The 14848-nt window shown below is 45.3% G+C and overlaps 1 protein-coding gene across 4 annotated transcripts in view; it reads left to right on the top strand.

Annotated features, from left to right (window-relative positions):
* Positions 1-7631: 7631 nt before the first annotated feature.
* The window catches only part of TESK2 (testis associated actin remodelling kinase 2), a 75271-nt gene continuing 68054 nt past the window's right edge, over positions 7632-14848 (top strand). The window contains exon 1 of one of the 4 annotated variants that reach the window (XM_053984488.1): positions 7632-7728. The gene's annotated coding sequence lies outside the window, so the exon portion shown is untranslated. Of the gene's footprint in view, positions 7729-7762; positions 7840-7881; positions 7902-7943; positions 8022-14848 lie in introns of those variants that run through there. The other 3 variants (XM_053984489.1, XM_053984491.1, XM_053984490.1) reach the window with 3 other exon arrangements.

Raw genomic sequence — 14848 nt, 5'->3', positions numbered from 1 at the left:
GCCCCTCATGGGAAATGTGTTTCTAGCTGCTCACTACTTACTGCCAAGAAAACTAGCTGTACCATTTTCTGGCAGAGGTAATTGTGCTTGTACAAATGTCCCACTTCTAAGGGGAATTCTTTTAAGCATATTTACAGCTATGGAGTTGGTTATAGGAGTCTTCTATTACCCACAGAGCTTGCAGGGCTACCCAACAGACCAAAGCCTCCTTTGCTCCAGACAGGCTTGGTCTCTCAGTGCTGCACTGTGCATCACCCAGGCCAGGAGCCACGTCTCACCAGCGAGGGACCAGGGCATGTCCCCAGGCATCCACCCCTGAGTGAGGAGGGTATGAGCTCCAGGGGACATGGGCACTGCTGGCTGTGCCCCCGGCTCATGAGCGTGTCCAACACCTGTGTGCTTGACTCACTTCTCTGCTCTGGCCTCTCCCTGGAGAGGCCAAAACCATAATATCCACCTCAGCTGGCTTACAGAGGGTGGCTCGCAGTCGTCAAGGTTACTGGTCCCTCTGCTTTAATTAAGCACATAGACACTGCACGGGGTATTTTCAACAGCTGGGAGTCAAGGAGGAAGGGGTCTGGCAGTCCTCAGAGGGGTCGGTGAGTAGCACCATAAATCTGGGCAGATGAGACCCCCTGCAGGTCACCGCTGTTATTTAGCTGATCTCCACACTCGGCAGGATTATTATTAACACACTAATGAGGTACCTTTGACTCCCCATAGCAAGGAAGGAGCAACTGGGAGCAAGAAAAGGGACTGCATCTGTGTGATAATGTCTTTAAGATGATACTGCCGATGTCCCACCCTGGAAAAGGGAGCAAAAACCAGGGGAACTTTAACATCCCACTGGTACACAGCCACTTTCTCATGGAATAAGCAAAACCATTCCCTTTAGACAGCAGGCAGCAGCCCCCCAGGTCTGTGTAGGCTCTTGGCTTGTTTTTGAGTAAGACTGAAAACACCCTTGCAAGCCCCAGCAGTGTCTAGATCAGACAGGTCTGGGTAGCATTGAGAGTTGAGGACTTAGAATAACTTCTGAAAGAAAGTTTTGTGCTCAAAAACCACAACATCGACTTCTGCCACTGTCACACCTCCCTCTTGCAGTGGCTCTATTCAGCTCCCATGCTTTTTTTCTTGGCTGCCAGCCAAGTCATGGAGCAGATGATCATGTTGGTTTTAGTAATTTAATGGGAAGAAGCAGATAATAGAAAAATAAGTGAATAGAAAATAGTGGCAGCAAAAGAGCTGAGGGGAAGTAAGGGCACAGGCAGAAAGGATGGAGGTGCTGGCCCTGAGAAAGACAAGTAAACTCAGTCCTTGGGCTGTGCCCCCCAGCCCAGGGTATGACACAGGCTGAGTGTCCCCCGAGTGAGCAGAGCCTTGGCCTTGCTGTCACCATCACCTGCAGCCCCACACAATCTGAAGAGTGATCACTTGTTTCACCAGCCCAGGGGTGAGTGATTGCAGCAGGAGGAGTCCTGAGCAGAGGGATGGCTTTGGACATGTGAGTGGTTCACCTGGGCTCTGGGCTCATGTAAATCATCCCATTTCTTGTGCTTTGGCCTCTCTCCCCTCTGCCCTTTGCAGGGGCATTGGGAGCACAGCTGGTGCACATCTCAGTCTGGCCTTGCAGAGCCCAGCAGATCCCAGCCTGCCCCAGTCCCCTTGAGGGAATGGGGCATGATTAGGATGGTCTTGAGGTAGACAGGCCCAGGTATCATCCCTAAACAGCTGCTTTTGTCCTCCAGAAGCTCTTCAGTGAAGAGTGAGGAGAAGACCTGCTCTCAAAGGAAGACAACTTGGCACTTGTAGGGATTTTCAATTCTCAAGGAAGCTGGAAGTCAACTGACTGGAGCAGAAGAGCTAATCATTGAGTGAGTCATTCCCCTTCCCAAAGCTGAAACATTAAGCCATTTTTTTTATGAAAGGCAAATTAAATCCCACAAGTCAAAGCCAAGAAAAGAGAATTTATCAAAGAGCAGAAGATGCCACTGGGGGACTTGCAGGCAGACAGAGGGAGCATTTGCTCAGCAGCCCAGGATATTACATCTCCTGTGTCTCTCCTCCAATGCAAAGAGCGCTGCCATTCATCTATTTTTAATAACAATGACGCAGGCAGTGAACCTGACTTCAAGGCTGGAATATCATCTTCTTCCCTCTGCATATCTGTCCTGACTCATCTTCTGTTCCAAGAGCTCTCCACAGCTTGGTAGCCCAGCAAAGGAAGAAAGGAAGAACAAAACTGAAAAAAAAAAAAAAAAAAACCAAACAAAAAACCAAAAAAACAAAAAAAAAAAAAAAAACAAAAAAAAAAAAAACAAACAAAAAAAAAAAAACAAAAAAACAAAACCGTGGATCAGACAGCAAAGCATAAGAGTTAGAGAATCATTCTGGGCAAGGAACAATTAACACTATGACTTCACTGGCTCAGGGAGCCAGGGAAAATTGAGGGTCTGGGAAACCTAAATGTATCTGGAGGCAGGCTGATCAGAGAGTGGGATCTCTCAGAGAGCTGAGCAGGGATCCAGTAGCATCTGAATACTTGTAGGTCTTGCAGCTCTGCAAAAAAGGGCTGGAGAAATCAGGGGCAGAGCTAAAGGTGCCCAAGCCTGGGGTGACTGGTGGGGGGGACAAGCTGAAGTGCTCTGTGGTGGCAGAGGTCTCCAATTTCAGTGCCACAAAAGGGAAAAATCTCTTCACTGTTGTATCTGCAGAGATAAGGAGTGAGTGCAAGTGTGAGGAGCATAACCAGAGGAGGAGAAACTGCTGTGCAGCCTGAGGACACAAAAAGCTGTGCTTTCATCCCAGAGATAACCTAGCTTAGCTGGGGAGTGAGGACAGCACACCAGGCAATGCAGAAATTTTGTGCCTCAACATGAGGCAGGAGAGGTGGGACTGATGGCCACTGGGCTGTTGGCCTTGATCTTCACAGGACTGCATGGCCTCTTTCAGCATCCACCATGGTCCAAGATAGTGCAAATCTGTATTTCTGCACTTTGGAGGGTGAATACAAAGCGAATACAGCTTCATCAGATGTTTAAGATTTTCCCCTACAAAATTGGTATTCAGACACCTCAGAAGTTCAGATGATGCTGAAAGAAGCCATGCCCTAGGCCTGCCCTGAGTATTGGGGTCTCACCCTTTGTTCTTCAGATCCCAAGGGCTGAAGCACGGTGTGATGGGTTCTGCCCAGGGCTGAAGCAAGGCACAGTGACACAGGATCAGTCCTGGCTCATTGCCCCAGTGTTTGCACAGCCTCATGGCTGGGAGAACCTCAGAGCAGGCAGGAGCCAGCTGGTCAGCTTGGTGCCCCTCCATGACCAGGGTGCCACTAGGAGCTTGGTGATAGCCATGCCACAGCACTGTGCCAGGGCGGGCAGGCTCCAAACTGCAGCCAAGGCAGCAGATGGCCATGATGAGCAGGCAGGGGAGCACAAGACTGCGGCACCAGCCCCAGTACAGGAGCTGTCAATTTGGGCATATCCATCTGCCCTAGAACAATCCCTTTCCAGCTCCCAAGGCAGGGTGTCTGGTGCTGTGCCAGCCTCCTGCTTGGGCTCTGCCCAGCCTCCTGCAAGAGAAGCCTCCTGGAATAGGAACATGGAAGATGCTCTGACATTCCCATGGTTGCCAGGTCTCATGCAGAGACATGTGGTGGTGGGTTTGGGCTGACACAGCAGCACAGCTTTGAGCACAAGGACACACTGGCCACCTTGTCTGTAGTGCTGCAGTGGTGAGACAGAATTGTTAACCCAGCTGGGCAGCAGGCAGGTTCATCCTGCAGGCAGAGGACAGCGTGAAGGCTGCTCCCATGGAGCCCTCCTTGCTGCCAGGAGCAAGGGAATGACAAGACAAGGGGCAGGGGGTCAGAGCACACCCCAGCTGTACCTTCTCCTTCCCCTGCTCAGAGTAGCAGGAAATGCCCTCTCACCCACAAGCCAACTTGTCCCCGTTCTGCAAAAGCCACCTGCAAGGCTGGCTGAGGGAGGCATGTGTGGGAGAATGTTCCTCCCAGGGAACCCATTAAGATGGTTTTCAATATCTAGGGGTTTGGTGTGTGACTGAAACCCTAAATACATCATTTTTTTATGTCTGTTCTGTTAAATGTCCACCTAGGACAGGAGCTAGAAAAGGGCTTATGTTGACATTAATCAGGAGCAAATTCCTGGTATTCTTATGGGGAACCTCCCTTCCAGCTCCTGTGACATGATTTCAGATCTCAGGATCTGAAATCTAAAATCTCACAGGAGTAAATCAGAGCAGAATTTGACCAATCCTATCCAAAGATGGTTTTTCTTGACAGGTTTCATTACATAAAGTATTTCATGGGTTTAATCAGTAAAATGCCCAATCTCATCACAATACTGTGAGGTCAAACCATTGTCTTGGTCTCTTGGGAGGGAAGAGAGACAGTCCCTGTCATGTCACACTTGTTTAATTTTGGAGCCCACAGAAGCTGGGGAAGACACCTGCTCTGCTGCAGTGTGGGCAAATTTACATGGATTAATTGCACCAGCTTTCTTCTTGGGAAGGAGAAATTTCCCTAACTTCTCTCCTCCGGGCATTTCCAGATCTCGGAGGAAGGGAGTTTCCCCTTCTGCCTGCTCTCATCCACCTTCTCACGTCTGTTTTTATGTCCAACCCTGAGTGAGCCCTCCGCTGTTCCTTTGCCAAACCAGTTACATTTAAAAAGCCAGAGTGATCCGTCTGGAGGAGAGAGTCGGTCTGAGAGCAGAGAAGCGCAAACCACAAAGCCACAGAGCTGCTTTTTGGAGTGGCCGATCTTCGCATGGAGCAGCCTGGGGGCATCCGGATGAGAGGGGAATGAATACCTGCCCTGAGCACAGGCATTTCCAGGCTGGGGAGCCCTTCTGGGATGGAGAGGAGATCGGCAGGACCGAGAGCGCTGCGACATCTGCAAGGCTTTGCCTTTGATGAGTCTCTTTGATGAGTCTTTTAATTCGGCGTTCATTTCCCTCTCTCCGGGGAACAGAGGGAGGCTACAAAAGTCACTCGTCTTCTGCAGATTTCAAGGCTGCAGATTTGCCCCGGTGCTTCTGCCAGCTGCGAGGGGGGACGGCGATTTAGTGAGACAAGGTTCTGCTGCCAGGTCCGCTTTTTTCTGCTTTCAAAACTAGGACTTGCCGTTGAGATGAAGCCATAGGAGGGCTCATAAGATGGTTTTAGTTCCCTCTCAAAACAGGGCTCAGTAACGTCACGAGTCACAGGACCTCGTGCAATGTTACATGAAACACCGTGAGAATGTTTCCAACCGAGGTTCAGCTTTACCGGATCACGCTGGTGCGTTTTAATGATGTTACTTTGCACCAGACTGTGGGATTAGTGCTTATTCCTGGATATTACCAGTAAGACATTCGCAGCTCAAAAGCAGGAATTACACATATCTTGCTTGGGAAACAAAAAGGAGGTAAAATTTTTGATGGGAAACAGGGGAATGATAATTCATTTGCGTAGTTCTGGGATCAGTTCCTAAAAAGAGCGGTAATCAAAACCTACCACCAGATGTCATCTTAAAGCCAACTAATAGCTCCCAAAACAGCAGGGACGAGGATATGGGGAATAGGGAGATACTGTTTTTTTTCTTTGTACGGGGTACAAAGTCGCAGCGATCACTGGACCCTGACACGGTGAAGGACACCGGGATGTCCCAGAGTTAGCTTTACAAAATCTTGCTAAGATAAATCCCAGCAAAATATAAAGCATTGAAATTTAACTTAAAAAAAAAAAAAAAAAGTTCTAAAGAAAAAATATTGCTAAACCCCCCTATTCTGAGACTCAATTCTGCTTGAATATAGAGAAAATAGACTGATGGATCTGGGTAGTTCCATGTGCTTTGTCACTCTTTAAAATATGATTGATACAATAATATTTTTAATGGCTTAACTACCAAAGCTTTGCTGCACTCTGTGTTTGAGATGTCATTAGAACAGATGTTTGCAGGTGGTTGATATTTAACATTTGTGAGTGTGGGAAAATTTCCTGTGAAGGAAATCCAGGAGGAAATTAAGAAAACAGCACATTTTTTGCCCACACACAAAGTACTTTTAGTCTGTTACCTGTGCAAAGATGCTTATACCTTTTGTAGTTAAACATATGGAGAAAGTTTCACTTTAGACTCTTGACTGAAATTCTGAGACTAACTTTAATCAAGACATTGCAGAATAGAGAAATTTTAATCCAGCTGTAAGAATAAGTCTCTGTTCAGTATTTAGAGCTGGTGCTAATGTGTCTGACATCAAACTCCCTCTAGCACACTTTCGATCACACTGAAAAGATGTAAAATTAATGATGAACGATAATGAGAAAACATTACTAATATGGTATGGTAAAGCTGACTGACACATCATTGCCCAAGACCCTTTTTAGCTACAACTCCTCCAGTTTTTAACTCTTTGGGCTTTGGTTATTCTATCCATAACTGTATAGCAAATGAACCTTGTTTGTTGAAGAGTTTCAGTAAAAATAGTTCAGCTTCTGCCAAAGATGAGGTCAGGGAAAAAAATCAGCCTTTCGCCAATGTAAACGAAAACCAAATCCCCCTCACAAATGTTTAATGAGATGTTTTAGTCCTGCCGTGCTTTGGAATGGATACTTGGAATCTGGCACTGCGTCGCAGCAGGAAGAAAGGTATCTTTTTCCATACCTGTTACAGGCTGCCTATATGTGCATAAGTGATAATTTGAAAAATAGCCGTTTGTATGTGAAAAATCCCAGGCTTATTTCATCTTGGCAGCCGAACCCCCAAAATATCTGAGCTGGATTAAGCAGGTTCCAGGCGGGGACCGGGGGGGGCCGAGCCGCGTGACCGACACCAGGAGCGGGGGGCAGGCAGATGGGAAGACCGGGAAGAGTAAACGCTGAAGTTGCAAGTCCTGGAGACCAGAGAAAGGGACGAGTCCTGCGGGAATCCCAGCAGGGGACGGGCAATAAGACGCAATAACAGCAGGGCTGCCACCACGGAGCCCAGCTGCGGTCACCGCGCGCAGCGTGCGAAGGGCTCAAGGATGGGGCGGGGACAGGGACAGGGACCGGGAGCGGGATCGGGACAGGGATCGGGATCGGGAGCGGGAGCGGACCGGCCGCAGGTTCGGGACATCCCGGTGCCCGCCCCACTGACAGCTTCAGCCACCGCCGCTACAGCCACATGGTGATTGGCTGTTCCGCCCGCCCATCACTGCCGGCCCGCTCTCCTACTGGCTGCTTCTCTTATTTATAACCCGCCCTCAGGAGCTGACCAATGAGAGCGAGGCGCCCATAGCAATGCCCCCTCTTCTTCCTGCCGCTGACTCCCGCGCGTCTCCCGGGAGTTGTCGTCTCTCCTGTGATTGGTCAGACAGCGTGTCGATCAAGCGCCGACGACCAATTGGAAAGCGGCACTCACGCAGACTACATGCGAATCCCTCCGGCCTGTTTCTTTTTCCCATTGGTTGGGAGGCACTGTCCATCACACTTCGCCTGGCGCCGATTGGCTGGTAGGGAGGGGCGGCTCTGTGGGCGGTGGCGCTCGTGGGAGGAGGAGGAGGAGGAGGAGGCGGAGCCGGCGGTCGCGGCCCCGGGTCCCGCAGCCGGGCTCCCGCCTCACATGGGGCCCCCGCGCCGGCCGCAGCGGCGGGGCGGACCCGCGCCGGGGTGCTGAGGGGCCGCGGGTGCGGGATGCGGCCATGAAAGCCCGCGCCGCCCGCGGGCCCTGCAGGCGCCGCCGCTCAGGTAACGGCCGGCGCGGGGGCGGCGCGGGGCAGGTCCGGGAGGGTCGGCGGCGGGGAGCGGGGCCGCTCTGGCGGAGGGGCTCCCTTCCGGCGGGGGTCTCGCTGCGGTCAGGTGAGCGGGGCGTTCCGGGGAGCAGGTGCGCGGAGGGGCCGCGTCCGCCCCGGCGGCGGCAGGTGAGGGGCGGCGGGCGCCGCGGGAAAGCCGCGCTCTGCTCCGGGGGCAGGGTCTGGCAGCGCCCGGCGCGGATCTTTGCCCGGCCAGGATTGTCTTGGAAATGTTCGCTTTGCCAAGAGGTGTGAGGGCTTGGCTCGGGTTTTACTCTTTAAGTGTACCCTGTAAGAATACGTGAATCACGCGTTAATGACAGGCTCGAGTGTTCAAATATATGTGCGTAAATGTTTGCTTTATGGTCTTCAGGTGAGACGTGCTATATAAATGTAGGTGGTCACTCTTAATGTTGTATTCCTTGGAGGGTCGGAAGGGTTTTTGCTTCAAGTACGGGGGACTTTCCACTTGTGTGTTCCTGTAAGTGGTGCTGTAATAGTTGAAAGCTACAATTTCAAGAGTAATGAATTGAATTGGAAGAGTACTGAGTTGAATTTTATTTGAACCTTTCTGTTTGCCCCTCTAAAAAAAGCAACAGCTAACATTTAGGTTAGTTTATGAGGAGCCTTTGTGCTTTGACTGTTTGTTTTGTTTTTTTTTTTAAATAGAGATCAGAGTTCTAGCATATTTTATTGTCTGCAAAATCAAAAGACTTACAGTTCCATGGACTTAATTAGGCAGTGGAATTTGCAACCTAAGATAAGATTTTTTAATGAGAAACTCTGACATGCCCTGTGGGCTAGTCATAAACCTTTCCATTTAGTCATCATCCTTGGAAATTATTGTTGCATGCCAATAAAAATGTCATTTTCTGATTCTTGCAGTGTTCAGCTGTAGACATGGCTGAGTAATTCCATTGTCCGTTTTGGTTTGTGTAAAACCTTCATGCAGAATGAGTAGTTTAAACTGAGGGCAAAGGTGTGTTCCCTATACCTGGTGGCAAGTGTATGCTCTCCTGTGTTTTTTGCTTTTGATTTGTTTTGTGGTTTTTCATTAGGATGAACAGCTGGCAGGTGGGACCAAGCACAAATTAGGGCCTACAGAGCAAGCCTTGCTTCAGTTCTTCGTATTTTTGTGGAAGGATCGAGTTAGTTCACAAGAGCTGCTCTGGTGGCACAGGCCTCCTGTAACTTAGTTATACCCTCTAATTTCAGATACTTGCTTTTGCCGTTGTAATCCTTTATGCAAATGGATTCACAGACTCATGAAAGAAAAGCAGGATTGAAGGAGGGGTCTGTTGCTTCTGTATCTGCTGCAGAAAAGAATGAAGCTTGTGGTTCACTTGCATCATAGGTTCCCTTTCTGTATTTTTCCTGTAGCAGACAACCATGCATTTGCACAATGGCAGAGCTCTTTACTGTGTCCTTGCAGTGTGGCATCCTGCAAACTGGCACAAAAATAAGAGCTCTGCTAGGTAAAATCAAGAAAAGGTCAATGCTCATAATTTTTTCTTAAAGCCCTTTTCCTACTTATTAGTTCCCTAACATATTCATTTGGAGCTGTGTGTTCATCACTAAGTCCATCTAATAATCAGCAACTGTATCACACTGGCTCCATCTGTTGTCTCTTGCCAAGTCTTCTTTCTGACTTAGATTGTAAGCTTCTTTTCATATGATCCTGTCACTTTTTGTTAAGTTGAACACATTGCTGGTAGTGGCTAAACCACTTTCTGGTGTGATTGTCCTGTTGGTTGCACTGGAGAAATGTAACAGCTTTTGCAGCCAGGAGTGGAGTCGGTCGAGATAACTTTGCTTTTGAAGGCCGACCTTGTACACTCTAGGTCCATGGCTCTCACACTATGAATTAGTGTTTTCCATTGTTCAGGGAGCTTCAGATTGGTGTGTAAATACCAGCAGACATCAGTGTCTGCAGTACCTTAAGAACAACGGGTTTGGGAAGCCCTGTTCTCACTTCCAAAAGTCATAAATTAGTGAAGACCACGTTACTGTTCTGTTTGTGCAGCTATTACTGCGGTAAACAAGGTACTTGCTGTTTCACTGTAAGGTGCAACACAGCCTTGTGCTTAGTAAGGGTAAGCTACAGAATGTCTTAAATATTTCTGGAGACGATACTTTTAGCTGGAAAATACAAATATTGACCGCCTTGTGTGGGGATGCATAAATATATTTGTGTCCAAGAGATGTCAGTCAGGTATGAAATCCAGCCTGTTTACTTTGTCTTCATCTCTCTTTCTGGTATTCGTGTTCTTTTTCCTTTGCTGTTCTGGATTGTCTCATTGGCTGCATTGAAACAGCAAAAGTTGCTTCCAGTCTCATGTGAAACCCTCAGTGCTAAAAGAGCTGTCAGCCCTCATTGCAAACCCAGCAGAGAGGCTGGGGGAGAAATTCCTAGATTGAGATGTTACAATACCTGTTGGTATTAGAAGGCTTTGATTCCCTTTCTTTTTGTTAGGCGCTCAGCAAATGTCAGCCTGATGACACCCGGAAGGCATGAGCAGCTTCTCAGTGTCTCTACTGGGCTCTGTTTTGTTAAGCAAACATAATGTATTAAAATGATCCGTTTGAAGCAGCAGCTGTGTCTTGTACATGATCTACTTGAGTGGTTATTTAACTCTAACAATGCTCTGTAACCAGGCTGGAACCTGTCTGCTCTGTGATTGGGGTGACTGAAACCAGGCTAGGAGAGGAATGGATTGTTGCAAGGACCTTAGCAGAGCTTCAGTTTTGTATTGTAATTGGACCCTAGAAAATGCTGGTAATTACACTGTGGGCATAACGATCAAGTAGTTTTCTGTTTGTTTGTGAGTTTTTAATATTCTCCCTCAGTTATATTTGCCTTCTAAATATGTGCTAGAAATTATGCCTATGCCTGATGAAAATATTTTTAAACCTACGACCTTGGCCCTGAATCCTGAGCTCTGCAGTAATAGCTGGTCTTTCTTACTCATTTCAAACTTGGCTACAGTCACAAAATAAATGAACTGTTTGTTTCAGCTTAGCCTCTCATGGAGGTTTGTTTGCATTATAAAACCATGATGCAGTTCAGCAGACTTCCAGTTTCTGGAATGGTGTAGTAGGGCTAATGCAGGTCTCTTCTGAGGAATGTCAGTCCTAGTTTGCAGGAAGCTTATGCTATGACAGTACTGGCTAGAGCTGGGAATTACCCTGTGCAGGGGAGATGAAATTAAAGCGAAATGTCATGTAAGTGAAAATAGAAAATACTGGGATTTTCATATTCTAATGCAGTGTTGTAACTAAGACTATAAATTGAACCTAAAGACTTGTCCATAAAGTAGTCAAAAAGACTTCAGGTTCAGGATGAGCTGGGCCAAACATAACCTGAGCTCTGGTATTTGTAGCTACCTCATCTGGAAGTATTTGATATTGTCTTCCTCTCAAGGACAAGAAGCTAAGTTATGGACAAACTATGGAACTTTCCTCTGTTAGGGGGAGCAGGTGACAGCGGCTGAGAACAAAATTGTTGACTGCCTGGTTCTCTTTACTTGGTCTGTTTAAATTCTTGGGTTTCATTTTTAAATGTTTTTCCTTGTTTTTATTTTTTTTTTCCTCCCGTCTAAGGACCTCAGTCAATTCAGTCTTTGGAAAAGTTTGTTCTTTACATTTCTTTGAAGCCCTTCTGAAGTTTGCACTGTAGTACAGTGAAGTTTTCTTCCCCTTTGGTGGAGTGACACTTGCCAGCATAATTCCTTTAATTCCTTTATGTTTTTGTAGTGCTGGCTGTTGAAGCTTCATCAGACTACAAGTTTAAATAGTTAACTCTTGGCAAATGACTTTTATCAAAGCTTTGGCATCTTGTTCTTCAGAAAACCTTTTCAAATTAATAACATGCTTCTGCCAGATTTATTGCCTTCCAGGCTGAATGCCTAGCGACGGTCTCTGTGTCTAAAAATGGTTGTAGTTATTAGGGCCATCTTTTAGGAAATTGTGAGTTTGACATTAGAGTGCAAATATGCACATATTTATAAAGCTACTGGGGACAGGAAACCTCTTAGTAATGAGTTGAAATTTTTTTTGGAAGGCTCTTGTTTTATACTCTGAGGTGTCAAAGGGATGCTGCTGGAGTTGAGGAACCGTACCCATTTTTATCTCTATGAAGTATAAAATGTTAATTACTGACTAATATATGCCACGTGTTTGACACTGATGTTTAGGGTAAAACTTGATGTGCTGTTGTGGCGTTTCCATCTTTAAATAATTGCAGGCTCCGGCACTGATTTTGAAAGGTAAATCTCTAATTAACCCAATTAATACTGATAATAGTTGTATTTATAGTAATTTCTATGATTAAATAATCAATGCATTAATTCAGTGAAGAAAGTACTCTTAATATAATATTAATATGGATTTTTTTTCCTTCAAAGCAGAGAAATTTAAATGCAGTAGGGCATGAAATGTTCTGAAATTGTACTTTTTAGAAATTTGAGAAATGGCTGAATAGGGCAGATAAGCATTTTGAGAGGTGAATTTCAGAATTACTTTGGTCTTGGCAGAGTGGGGTATATTTTTCTTGAATAAGGGTGTCAGAAAAATTGTTCTGGAAGCTGAGAATTTATTAGGAAATTTGTTTTCTACTGTGTAGAGTCTTTTAACTGTCTGTTGAGCACAGCTTAAGAGTTATCAACCTGAACCTTAATATGAAAAAAAACCACCCAACAACCTTTTAGTTGGTTACAGGATTTACAGGATAGTCTTAGATTCTGTTCAGTGCACTTTAATTAACCATACAAGGTAGTAAATTAAAGTACCTCAGACTGACTTGACAGTCAATTAAACCTTGGTTGATTTAATTGAGAATGTGATCATTAGTGTAATTGGCCAAAATGACAGGAGGCCCACTTGGAATTGTGCCCACTTGAAATTTTCCTCTAATGCTGTGTGTGCAATCCTGGGCAAGATAATGCAGCTGTATCCTAATATTTTCCAAGGATTTTGTGTAGCTGTCTGGAAAGGTAAACTCTAGCAGGCAAAAATGAAGGAATGGGTTATTTGGGAATCCAGATGGCAAAACATTTGGGGCTTTTTTTTTTTTTTTTTTTTTTTTGTGTGTGTGAAGTACAGTGAATTGCTTCTCTCATTGTGGAATTTCTGCAGAGTTTTGCAAAGTTCACCATGTGATTTCAATCAAAAGGATGCGTATATGTGTGAGGGAGATTTTTTGCTTTGTTAAATAGATGTAGAAACTGTGTTGAGGCCATCTTCTGTTAATGGTGTCTGGATACTTAAGAGATTTAGGCTTTTCCTCCTGTTTAATACTGCTTATCTAACTTGGTCTATCTTCCTTTAGTTAAAAACAACGGCAGTCTTTCCTATTTTTTTTATCTTGCTTTGCGTGGGAACTTCTAATCTTTAGTTTGCTGAGTTGCAGTGTAGATGTGTTTTCTCATTGGATTTATTCTGGGGTTCTGCACTTTCAGTGGAGTGGTGATCCTGTGGTACCCTGTGGTACTGGGTTGCCAGGTTGTGCATTTCTGGGGGCAAATGCTTGCTTCCTTCCATGGAACATGATTGATGCATGTGGGTGCTACTCTGGAACTAAGTTCTAAAAAATTGTTCCTTCAATTACAGTAGGTTTTCTGGTCAGTCTTGAGATAGCATCTTCTGATCCAAAAAATGAATTGATAATACCATGGTTTCTTCTGTCTGTTCTCCTTCCATAGGCAGTTCTTTCTTTATCTCTGTGAAAAATAACTGAAATATAGCTTGTCCTTTTCAGATCAAAAGGAATTATTTAAGCAGGCCTTGGAAACTCCCAGGCATCTTGTCTGTAGCTGAGGAGGTTCTCTGGGCTATTTTGCTCCATCGAGGACATGTAACAGCCTTTATCTTCCTGTGGTGCTTCTGTGCCTTTTCCAGACCCTCAAGGCTCCTGAGTCAAGAATATGAGATCACAAACTGGACCCTGATCTCCTGTGTGCCAGTTGGCCACTATAATCTGAAAAGTGCAGTAAGATTAGGCATGTGGGAGTCTGCATACAAAATTCTGTAGGAAAATCATGATGTGGGATTTGATAGAGATTAAATTTTCATAATCATGCCTTGGTAAGATTCCCTTATACCCACTGACATCCATTTAGAGAGGTGTTAAGATGTTTGAAATAAACACCCTTCTTTTTTGGAGTGGACAACTTCAAATTAATTCCAGACAGTTCAGCAGAGCTTATTTCTGAAAGCAGGGGAGGACTGACTATGTGTTTGCCTGATGTGTTGGCACAGAGCACCTCTAAAAGATACACTGCATGTTATAGCAGCACTGCTGTGCTTTCAGAGGGCAGCTGGTGTGCCTCTGAAATGCTTTTCAAATGTTCAGGTTCTGGACATCTTTGTAAATACAAGTGTAATTGCCTGCTCTGTGGTTATTTTGCCCACCTTTTAAAAAATTATTTTGTTTTCTTCCCCTCCCTCTAGTTTTTCATTCACCCTTGGGGGGAAAAAAAAAGGTATCCTCTTTGTGACTGTTCACCAAATTGCTGTAAATGACTAGTGAAGTTTGGAATACATTAATAACCTCCTAAGTCTAAGGTTTAAAGAAAAAAAAAATATAAAATACCTGCATTTTATAATTAAAATTTTAAAATACCAGTATTAAAATACCTGTCAAGTTTGCCATTCCAAGCTGAATTTGATGGACTCCAGAGTCATCCTGATTACTTCATCATCCTCTTAAAAAGAGAAAAAATTATTACTCCCCCTCCTTTTTTCCCCCCTTTTCTCCTACTTGGCAAATGTAGCTTTGTTTCCTGTGTTTTCAGTTCAACTGAAATTAATATAGCTTTAAAAAATATCTTTGTGGGGAAAATTTGTCTGGCGGATTGCTATAAGCATACTTTGTAGCAGGATTGTTGGTGTTTTTAGAAATTTGGGGGCTAGGTGTTCAGTGGGTATAACCTTGTGTTCCTGCCAGGTAAGGAGTTGATCTTGGAACGCTCATAAATGGAAGTTTTAAAAACAAGGTTTTGATGCTTCAAGTGAATAATTTTCCTTATGCCAATTGAAGATATTTAATTTTTTTTTAATAGTTTGAGATCCCTTGTTCA

The sequence above is a fragment of the Vidua macroura genome, chromosome 9 (genome assembly GCF_024509145.1).
Source record: "Vidua macroura isolate BioBank_ID:100142 chromosome 9, ASM2450914v1, whole genome shotgun sequence".
Lineage (NCBI taxonomy): Eukaryota > Metazoa > Chordata > Aves > Passeriformes > Viduidae > Vidua > Vidua macroura.
Note: the sequence above shows the minus strand (reverse complement) of the source record. Positions and strands in the feature narration are given on the sequence as shown.